The following is a 12114-nucleotide window of genomic DNA, read 5'->3' as shown; positions in this document are numbered from 1 at the left end:
TTTGCGATTGACCGCAGAGCGCAAAATACCAGCAAATATTCAAAATAGTTATATATATTGCTATTGTCCACTAAACGGGACACAGTCAAAATGTATCTATGAAACATAGGCGAAGGTGTGGATAGGCTATATTGCATGTAGATCCAGACTGTATGTACAGTGTATATAAAGCTCAGCGCAGTATTTAAGTGTGGTTAAGGCAGCCCTCAAAATTTCCACCCGCCTACTAGCATTTGGCGAGTGGATTTAAGCTGGGGGCGAGTGATGACAGGGCTGCATGACCAATCTCCCTCCAATCTGTGCCTACACTTAGAGTCCCGATGAGATTGGCGGCCGAAGAGGAAAGGTGCATGCTCGGAAAAAGTAGTCTGGTGAGCCGCGCACAGGCAGAGCAGTACACAGGTTTTCTCCTTACAATTCGCATTAAGCCATGGGACCTAACAGTATGACCTCTCTGAGCCTGCCCCCCTCCCCCGGGCCCCAACCAATGTAGCTGGAGAGCAGAAAGTATTGAGTGAGGTGGAAGATTGCAAAAATTACCACTCCGGTGCAGCACTCACTGAAAGTTGCCCTGACATGAGAGCGGCAGCCTTCTAGTTTGTGCAGTTTTCTTCTCCTTGTGCTCTATGTAAGTGACCAACAGTTCAGCCTGAGCACTGTGAATAGACTGGTCTCAATGTGTGCTGTGCGCTGTCAGTGTGCGCTGTGCTATGGTGTCAATGGCTGTGCAGTTGTGTGGATCTCAGCGCTGGATTGTACTCCCTCCCGCTGTGCTGCAGCTCCTCTCCTCTCTGCCAGCCTGAATAAAAGGGGAAAGTGGGGACATGCAAGCGTGGAGCCGCACACACAGGCTCCTGATGATGAGATGAATGGGAGAGAGAGAGAGGATGGATGGGAGTTGCAGAGGAGACAGCAAGAGAATGGGGAAGAGACCCAGTTCTAGTGCCCTGTCCCTCTGGTCTGCCCCCAGTGCCATGTCCCTCTGGTCTGCCACCAGTGCCCTGTCCCTCTGGTCTGCCCCCAGTGCCCTGTCCCTCTGGTCTGCCCCCAGTGCCCTGTCCCTCTGATCTGCCCCCAGTGCCCTGTCCCTCTGGTCTGCCCCCAGTGCCCTGTCGCTCTGGTCTGCCACCAGTGCCCTGTCCCATTTTGTTAAAGTTGTTGTTGGTAATATTTAATTTTGTAACTTGATTCTGCATAAAACATTGTCATTCCATGAGATAATCTACGAGGGCGTGTTTACGGGTGCAATTAGGCGCAGGGCAGTGTATGAATTAGGTGGGGCAACTGGTGGCGAATAACTCCTGAGGCCTGGCTAGTAGCTCAGGACTTGAAATTTTGAGCCCTGGGTTAAGGTATGCATATCCGATCGCATGGGATCTTTTACATAGAAGTCAAGGCAGCATATGTACATATCACAAGCTGTGCTAGGTCATGCCCATGCATACACTAGCACTTTTTCATCAAAGTATGCTATACTTGTATGGGACTATGCATTTATGTCTATCCTCATCCCCAGGTCCCTCCATCCATCCGTATGGAAACAACAATTCCCCTCTGGCTCCCCATAGAGTCCTACATATGGAAATGGGTCAAAATTGTTATTGTACTGACCAGGAAAGGAGGGTTGAAGGGGGGAGGCGGGAAAAGAGATAAGGGAGGGAGACATCCTACAGAAAACACTAAGGATGAATCACTGTTTAACCCCTTGGGGGTCATGGAATCTAAAAGAAATATCCATTTTGCTTCCTTTTGCTGTAGAATTTTGTCCCGATCTCCCCTTCTATTGGATAATTCTAATTTATAAATCACCATGCATTGCATTCCTGTAGCCAATGATTTATGGTGGTCCATGAAGTGCATAGCCACAGGTGATGTATCATCCTCAGTGGTTATACTTGATATATGCTCACCCATACTTTTCCTAAACTCCCTGATGGTTTTACCTACATAAATCTTGCCACATGGGCAAATAATTTGGTAGATAACGAAGGTGGTAGAGCAATTCACAAAAGGTTTCATTTTGTACGTATGTTTCCCAGAGGAATCTTTAAATGAATTTGTTTTCATGACATGCTTACATACTGAGCAATGTCCACATGGGTGCATCCTGCGATTGTCTATGTGATTGGATATGCATACTTCAACCAGACTTAAATATTGTGCCAAGCTTTATATACATTGTACATACCGTCTGGATTTATATGCAATATAGCCTATGTACACCTTCGCCTATGTCTCATAGATACATTCTGATAGTGTCCCGTTCTGAGGACAACAGCTATATATACAACTATTTCGAATATTTGCTGGTATCTTGTGCTCTGCGGTTTATCGCAAAGTGAAAATTGGAAGGTGTATGGACTGGCTATATTGCTGATCCAATGTGGAAAATGCATAGACCAATTAGGGTATTAAAATTGTGTTACCCTTTGATATGTCTAAGATCATAAGATATGTGTCGTAAGGGTGTATGAATGTATGATGTGAATGTACTCCACTAGGGAGAAGTTTTTTTTTATGTTTTGTGTATGGTAGTACACGCCAACACTCGCTTTGCTTTTAAATGGAAGTTCTAAATAATAAAAAAGTCTGAGCACCAGGTAATTCACAGGAAATGGTTAACAGCAAAATAGGTCAGCCACACCTGAGTGTTATCCAGGTTGATTATAGGTAGCTCTAGCTCCCCTTTTTAAGGAGTGCAGGTTAATAGCTCCCCAGTTCTGATGAAGTTCCGAGAGTACGAAACATGTAAACTCGTGGGGTAGAGGGACCCCCCATACATGTCTTAGCCTTGCTATCTTTCCCTTTGCTAGCTTGGTGACATTTTGCACCTTAAGCCTTGATGCAGCCATCTGAAGGATATCATATGGAGACATGAACAATACACAGTGACTACAATTACAATGCTCTGTACTGAGCTACTTTTTGAACTGGAGATTGAAGATTTTCTATTCTATTTTGGACATTGGCACTACTAACTATCATTAGAGACACTGGACATCTATCATTGTCCCTTATTGGATATAAGATTCCACTATCACCTCACCGGATAAGCATTTTCACAATGAGCAGCGCTTCAGGTACTATGGAGATACACGGATGGATGGTTTGGCTGCAAACCCCTTGAGCAAACGTGTGATTATAGACTGAATGTAATAGCTACGATCTCAAGCTATCGTCTGACAGCAAACAGTGAGTAAATCTTGTGTTACACTGTTGTGAAACATCGTTGCCAATACTGGTATTTACAACCATCATATCATTTGTCTAATCACTAATTGCCTATCCAAACCTGTAAGCTGCAAAAGCAACACAAGGAACCACTTTATGGACATGCTTGTCTAAACAACTCAATGGACTATACCCACATGTTTGGTGTGTCTCCCAGGTGGCTTGTGGCAAACTTTAAACAACACTTTTTATGGGTATCTTTAACCCCCTCGGCGGTAAACCCGAGCGTGACTCGGGGTTGGTTTTCAATGATAGGATCGGTATCCCCGAGTCACGCTCGGGGTGGACGTGCAGAGTGTGCAGAGGCGCGGCTTACCTTCTCGCTGGATCCACAGGCAAGTTACTTACCTTGTCCCTGGATCCAGCGATGCCACCCCGCTGTGTGAGCGAGCGGGACCTCCTCGCTCGATTCACAGTGTCCCCGTGTGCCGCCGATCTCCGTTCCCTGCGACGTTACGACGCACGGGGGCGGAGAACGGCGCCAAATTCAAAAAAGTAAACAAACACTTTACATACAGTATACTGTAATCTTATAGATTACAGTACTGTATGTAAAAAATACACACCCCCCTTGTCCCTAGTGGTCTGCCCAGTGCCCTGCATGTACTTTTATATAATAAAAAATGTTCTTTCTGCCTAAAAACTGTAGATTGTCCAAAAGTGTACCTTTATGTCAAAAATGGTTTTAGATCAGCTAGAAAACAGCGATAATAAATTATAATCACTTGCAGAAATGTGCGATAGCGATTTGTGGGGAAATTCGTCATAAAAAAAAAAATAATGACAGCGACAATTCTGCAACTGAGCAAATTTCAGTGATTTTGAGTTGATTACATTATTGAATAATTTTTATTATAATTATATTATTATTTGTTATAATTATTTATAATTATTTATTATATTATAATTTATAATTTTGTTTTAAAAAAAAATCATACCCGGGATGCCTACAAGACTCTTGCTTGGTCAGATTTAAGTGAGTTATTTCTAAAAATTACAGGCCTACAGTATAAAACACCAAATTTCCTTGCAAAATAATTGTACCGCTTTTGGTACGTAATTCCAGACAGAATCATACCGCCAGGGAGGTTAAGAAATGGCTTTCTTCTTGCCACTCTTCCATAAAGGCCAGATTTGTGCAGTATACGACTGATTGTTGTCCTATGGACAGAGTCTCCCACCTCAGCTGTAGATCTCTGCAGTTCATCCAGAGTGATCATGGGCCTATTGGCTGCATCTCTGATCAGTCTTCTTCTTGTATGAGCTGAAAGTTTAGAGGGACGGCTAGGTCTTCTTAGATTTGCAGTGGTATGATACTCCTTCCATTTCAATATTATCACTTGCACAGTGCTCCTTGGGATGTTTAAAGCTTGGGAAATCTTTTTGTATCCAAATCCGGCTTTAAACTTCTCCACAACAGTATATCGGACCTGCCTGGTGTGTTCCTTGTTCTTCATGATGCTCTCTGCGCGTTAAACGGACCTCTGAGACTATCACAGTGCAGGTGCATTTATACGGAGACTTGATTACACACAGGTGGATTCTATTTATCATCATTAGTCATTTAGGTCAACATTGGATCATTCAGAGATCCTCACTGAACTTCTGGAGAAAGTTTGCTGCACTGAAAGTAAAGGGGCTGAATAATTTTGCACGCCCAATTTTTCAGTTTTTTATTGGTTAAAGTTTGAAATATCCAATAAATTTCGTTCCACTTCATGATTATGTCCCACTTGTTGATTCTTCAAAAAAAAAATACAGTTTTATATCTTTATGTTTGAAGCCTGAAATGTGGCAAAAGGTCGCAAAGTTCAAGGGGGCCGAATACTTTCGCAAGGTACTGTATATATAAAAATAAAAAAGACCTTGCGGAATTGTCATTTATGATATCACTGCTTATGATGAACAATAAATAGCAAAAAATTGCACTTATTGGAAATAAAATATGGTATATAATATACTATATACTAAAAGGAAAAATGGCTATGTGGAGGAACATTATATTTTGTGATACATATACATATACATATACATATTGTGTTACCAGAATAACAGATATATGTATAAACTAAATTGATTCTCAAGATTTTGATAAGCAACTAAATAAATTTTTTCTATGATTTCCCAAAGCTTGTTTAGGCCATCAGGATGAAGGAGTTATTAAAGTGGAGTTCCAACCATAAATATAACATTGCATCAGTAGTTTTAAAAAAATGTCATTAGTCCTTTACGAATTTTTTTTTTTTTTTAGATGCCTTCAAAGTGTTGTTGCTAGGCAGAATAGTTAATCTTCCCACTTCCTGCACCTAGGTGCTTAATGCTTCCTAACCTACACCGCACAGACTCCTGGGAATGTAGTGGGTGTAACTTTCCAGAAGTCTGTGCACTCCCCAGTCTCAAAGAATCATGTGACTTGGACAGCACAGGTGCTGAAACCTGATCTGACACTGCTTGTGCAGCACTGAGCATGTGCAAGGCTGAAATCCAGGAAGTCATACAGTCTGGCTTCATGATGCCCACACTTAAGATGGCCCCAGTCAATTTCTATTTTATAAAGTGTCTAAATGCTGTAACAACCTAACAAAACGGACCTTAGTTTACAGACTAACTTTACTAGAATACATTAAGCTTGTGTATTACAGGGGTATTTATATTTAAAAAGTGAAATTGTGGCCGGAACTCCGCTTTAAAGCGGAGGTCCACACAAAAAGCGAACCTCCGCTTTTCGGAAACCCTCCCCCCCCTCCGGTGTCACATTTGCCACCTTTCAGGGGGAGGGAGGTGCAGAAACCTGTATAATACAGGTATTTGCACCCGCTTCCGGGAATAGACTCCCATGGGAATCACGCCCCCCCCCGCTGTCTTCTGGGAAACTTACTGGTGTGTGGCCTGCACCTGTGATCCGGAGGCCTGAGCCTGTTCTGAGCTGCTGCCCTGGTGAGTACCCCAGTGGTGTCCTCTAACATCCTGAGACTGACTGTTGTGTGTGCTGTGTGGCTCCCCCTTCCAGATCATCGTCACAAGCTCCATCCATCTGCTCCATCCTACAAGACCCTTGCCCTCAGATTAATGGGCCCTAAGAACCAGGCCAAAAACTCATCCACACCAAGCCGCCTGCCCCCTGTCACGGCGGCTAGGCGGGATCCTTCTCTCATAGGGAGGTTGCAGGCCCTGCTGGCTGAACTAGCTATGGAGTCTGAGACTTCTCCAAGTGTGGCTCTCCCTGCCCCTCCTAGCAAAATAGCACTGCAGTGATCCTGGCCACCATTGAACAGAGCAAAACCTCCATGCTGGTGAGAATTGATCGCCATGCAGAAGAATGTAATCTCATTAGAAAAAACCTAGATGAGATCAGAGGTAGGCTGACTGAATCGGAATCCAGAATTTCTGCCACTGAAGACTTTAAGGCTACTCACACCAACACCATAGCGGAATTGCAACGCACAGTACAGCTGCTTGTTGCCAAATCCGATGACGCAGAAAACAGGGCAAGACGCAACAATGTCCGAGTCCTGGGTCTCCCAGAAGGAGAGGAGGGCGATCCCCTGGGCCGAGTTTGCGGAAGAGTTATTCATGAATCTGCTAGGCCTCGTGGATGTCTCCCCGACCTATGTCGTTGAGCGCGCCCACCATGTACAACCAGGACATGCTATCCCTGGTGCGACTCCCAGACCCTTCTTGGTCCGCTTCCTTCTGAAGCCCGCAAACACTCCTCACTTTCATATGGCAATTCCTCGGTCTTACTGTTCCCCGATTTCTCGACTGAGCTGCAGCCCTTTAATGAGGTCCGTAGGCGCCTATGTGAAAAGGACATTAAATACAGCATGTTGTACCTCAGCCGTCTCTGGGTCCTTTACAAAGGCTTGTCATGTTTTTCAACTTCCTGGCCGATGTGGATAACTGGCTGGACACATTGCAGTAGGCATGGTAAGCTGTTTCTCACTACAAGTTACTTTAAGAAAGTTGCCTTAAAGATGCTATTTTCCCCTCCGGGTGCACGCATTAAGGGGGTGTTTATTCAGTCATCAGTCTTTTGTTGTCTAACCCTCTGGTCTCACCATCTACTTTGCTGTAGGCTGACTCCTAAGTCTCCCACACAAGCCATAACCGCAGTTTTGGATGGGCTACAGTTCTACTTCCTGAGGCTGAGGTGTATGGCTTACCCCTGATTATGTTCCCTCTCTCATTATCGAACGCCGAGTTCCTCCTGGTCACTAGAGGTCACCTTGGGGTTGTCAGACACCAGAGGTTGAGACTGTTGGCGTTTAGCAGCCAAATGGTTGCAGCACCCTAATGTGGGGGAGGAGGTCTCTTATAAACTACAACAATACTGGGAGATCAATGAGGATTCAGCCTCAGCGCAGGTAGTCTGGGAAGACTTTAAGGCCAACACCAGGGGAGAATAAATTTCGGCTATCAAAGCGGTTCATTCTGAGATGTCCTATCAGGTCCAGTTACTTGAGGAGGGAAAGGCTAAGGCCGTGGAGGCTTTTTCTGGCTCCCCGACTTTGGATCACTTCAGCCAGCTAGCTGAGGCAAGAAGAGCATTGTCTCTACACCTTGCCTCGACCACACATTTAGATCTAAATTCACTGGCCGGGAGGATCCTTAAGTCTGGGGACAAAGACAGCAAACTCCTGGCGAATCTAGTCGTGGACTATAAAATGAAGACAGTAGTGTCAGAAATCTGTGGTTCTGATGACCAGGCAATCTCTGCTCCCGAGCTAAATCTGAAAGAATTCAGATCCTCCTATGAAAATATATACAGGACATCCCCTGGCTGGCCTGAAGACCGGTGTAGGGAATTTTAACAGTCCTGTCATCTTCCCACTCTTTCGCAGGAGAATCTTGAATTTTTGGACAAAGATTTTACCGTTGAGGAGATAGAGGAGGCAATCTGCTCATTCCCCAGCGGTAAAACACCTGGGCTAGATGGCCTACCTGGTGAATGGTACAGAATGTATGCCTCATTAATTGCACCAAAACTGTTGAAGGTCTTTTCTGAATGTAAAGGAAAAATGTCCTTGCCCCCTTCTATGTATCAGGCACATAAAGTTCTCATCCCTAAGCCCGGCAAAGACAAATCCCACTGTGCTTACTATAGGCCGATCTTACTAAACTATGACCTCAAGGTCTTAGCAAAAATATTGGCAACCAGGCTATGGACGATTCTCCCATCTCTGGTTAATATAGACCAGACTGGTTTCATGCCAGGGAAATCAACAGATATAAATTTACGTAGAGTGTTTACACATCTTAAGCTTCCTTCCACTGAGTCCTCCACTAGGGTAATGGTTACACTAGACATTGAAAAGTTTTCGGTGGCGTGGCGTTTTAGGTCTTCGGTTCTAGAAGTCATGGGTTTCGGAGAAGGATTCCGCAGGTGGTTTGACATTTTATATAAAGACCCAACAGCACAGATAAAACTCAAGGGTGCTCTATCAGCACCCTTTCGTGTTGGAAGAGGTACAAAGCAAGGTTGCCCTCTGTCACCGGCTCTCTTTGCTCTTGTGATGGAGCTACTTGCCTCGGCTCTCAGACAAGCAGATAGGGTAAGGGGCATACAAGTGGGTTCCATAAACGAGAAAGTTGCCTTATACGCAGATGACCTTATTCTTTTCTTAAATTACCCTGCCCAGTCCCTTCAGGAGATGCTGGCCATTCTATACAATTTGACTAGCTGCTCAGGACTCAGGACTTTTGGGACAAATCCCAAATTTTACAGATAGATAATGCCACGAAGGATGTAGCATATCCCAACCTCCCTTTACTATGAACAGACAAAAATAAATACCTATTTATTTACATCTCCACATCTACCTCTGACTACCATACCCTTAACTTTGAGCCACTAATAGCACATCTCCCCCTCTCTCTAATTGGAAGAATTAATATATTCAAGATGAAGTTTCTACCCGTTTTTTCTTGTCAGACATGCCCCCGCTTGGATATCCAAAAAAGTATTTCGCCCGATGAACACCATTTTACTGTCTTTTCTCTAGGGCAACGGTCACCGAGATTTAGGCTGACTGTGCTAAAGAGACATTGGGGAGAGGGAGGTCTGGCCTGTCCTGATCTCCATTGCCACTTGTTGCTGCCCTGTTATCCCATGCCCACAACTGGCTGGTCTCAGATGACTCCAACGCAGCGGTGGTCCTGAAAGCAGCAAGTCTAGGGTCTAATGAAGCGATACAAAACCTACTTTATCAGGGTCTTAGAGCTACCTTCCCTCTTACAACGGCAATGAGAGTGGTCCTGAGGGCATGCTCGATGGCAAATTCCATGCGCCCCATGCCTCCTGGACACATCTCCCCACATAACCCTCTTTAGTTTAACTACAACTGTCAGAATTTGGGTCCACACCCGATCCCAGTGTGTGGGCATGCAAGGGCATCAAATATGTGAGTCAGATCTGTACCGAGGGCTGACAACAGACATTTGATAGATTGAAATAACAATATAACCTACCTGATTCACATTTATTCAGGTTTTTGCAGCTTAGACACACCATTTTACACAGGTAAATGCAAAAGGTGGCCTTTTACACCTCAAACCTGGAGACTTTGCTCAGGGATGAAGCTCTACCTAAACCTTTATCCACCATATATAAAACATTACTTCCTAACATTCACAAGGGCCTTGAAAACCTTAAAGTGGTAGTATACTCTGTACTACCACTTTAACCTACAGGTAAGCCTATAATAAGGCTTACCTGTAGGTATAAAGAATATCTCCTAAACCTGTAAGGTTTATGAGATATTCCCCCCGCAATGCGCCGCTGACTGCAGAGGCGCATGGCAGTGGAGATCCTCGGCTGAAGGCCCGGCAGCCGCCGGACCTTGCCAGGGAGAAATCCCTCTCACCTCATTCCGAGTTTCATAATGAGCTAGTATGCGGTGCATACTAGCTCATTATGGCTTTTGCTTTTCAGGTTTAAAAAAAAAAAAAAAAGACAGCGGGTTTACTACCGCTTTAAGGCGAAGTGGGTGATCGATTTACCTACACTAGATACAGAAGATTGGGAGGAAATGAGGGAGTGTCCCTTTTCACAGCTAGAAACGGCTAGAGATAGATTAGTGCAATTCAAAACACTACATCAAGTGTATTACACGCCCATGCGCCTACACAAAATATATCCATCCATCCCAGCTTATTGCTGGAGATGTGACTCGCCCTCAGCGTATATCATTCATATTTTTTGGAACTGTCCTCAAATTTAAATCTTTTGGGCTAAGGTGACCACTTTTATTTTGACTGTCACCACCATCCCTGTGCCATTGTCAGTGGAGGTATGTCTGTTGGGACTTGTAGAACCGCTGGCCCCTCGCAGAACCCTACTAGGATTATTACTTTATTATGCTCATAAATCTGTAGTACTCCGATGGAAGGCTTCGTCCACACCCTCAAACTTTTGGAGAAGGTTAGTGAACTCGGCTCTGCCACTATACAAGGCTACCTACCTGTCACGTGGCTGTGCTAAGAAATTCCATAAAATATGGGACATCTGGACGGAATCCCTGTCCACTAATGCAGATGGATGGATGATTAATAAAGCTCTATTAACCCCCCCTGGCGGTATTCCCGAGTCTGACTCGGGGTTAGATTTTCATGCTGCAATCGGTAACCCAGAGTCAGACTCGGGCTTGCCTCGCTGGATCCACAGGGAGTGTTTACTTACCTTGTCCCTGGATCCAGCGATGCCACCGCGCTGTGTGAGCGAGCGGGACCTTGCTCGATTCACACAGCGTCCTCCTGTGCCGCCAATCTCCGTTCCCTGCGATGTTACGACGCACGGGAGCGGAGAACGGCGCCAAATTCAAAAACGTAAACAAACACATTACATACAGTATACTGTAATCTTATAGATTACAGTACTGTATGTAAAAAATACACACCCCCCTTGTCCCTAGTGGTCTGCCCAGTGTCCTACATGTTCTTTTATATAATAAAAACTTTTCTTTCTGCCTGCAAACTGTAGATTGTCCATAGCAACCAAAAGTGTCCCTTTATGTCAAACATGGTTTTAGATCAGCTAGAAAACAGCGATAATAAATTATAATCACTTGCAGAATTGTGCGATAGCGATTTGTGGGGAAATTCGTCATAAAAAAATAAAAGTAATGACAGCGACAATTCTGCAACTGAGCAAATTTCAGTGATTTTGAGTTGATTACATAATTGAATAATTTTTATTATAATTATATTATTATTTGTTATAATTATTTATAATTATTTATTTATTATATTATAATTTATAATTTTGTTTTTAAAAAAATGTCATACCCGGGATGCCTACTAGACTCTTGTTTGGTCAGATTTAAGTGAGTTATTCCTAAGAATTACAGGCCTACAGTATTAAATGACAAATTTCCTTGCAAATAATGGTACCGCTTTCAGCACCTTTTTTCTGAAATAATCATACCGCCAGGGAGTATAATACAAAGCAGCAATTTATCTATGTGTGTGTTTGGTGAACAAGTGGTAAACTGGGAACATATGTCTCTTTTCTTTCCATAAATTCCATAATGTATCACCCATGATTGTAGAGATGGATTGAAGAAATACTCCTTTTTTCGGTGTGGGGTGATGTTAACTGTGCATCCTGTAACAGATGAGTCACTATGTACCATTACCTTTTTTTGTGTACCACAGTATACCTGTGCTTCTTACATACTGAGAATGGTTGAGAGTTCTTGGCCAAATAAGAAATGCATATTGTGGGCAGCAGAACCAAAAGAAGATTGCTTTCATGTAGTTTGATTTTCTTACTGGGAACCAGACTGATAATGATGGAGAAAGAACTAGTCTTTTTCTTAGCAACTGTTATTCCCCCAAAGGATGGTGTGATGATGTTTCATATGCCGCGTGACAGCTAACATTCCC

The 12114-nt window shown here is 43.8% G+C and overlaps 1 protein-coding gene across 1 annotated transcript in view; it reads right to left on the bottom strand.

The window, feature by feature from the left end:
• Positions 1 to 12114, bottom strand: part of ADCY1 (adenylate cyclase 1) — a 536332-nt gene that overhangs the window by 397833 nt on the left and 126385 nt on the right. The window lies entirely within an intron of this gene.

The sequence above is a fragment of the Rana temporaria genome, chromosome 5, assembly GCF_905171775.1.
Source record: "Rana temporaria chromosome 5, aRanTem1.1, whole genome shotgun sequence".
Taxonomy (NCBI): domain Eukaryota; kingdom Metazoa; phylum Chordata; class Amphibia; order Anura; family Ranidae; genus Rana; species Rana temporaria.
This window is presented reverse-complemented; position numbering and strand designations above follow the sequence as displayed.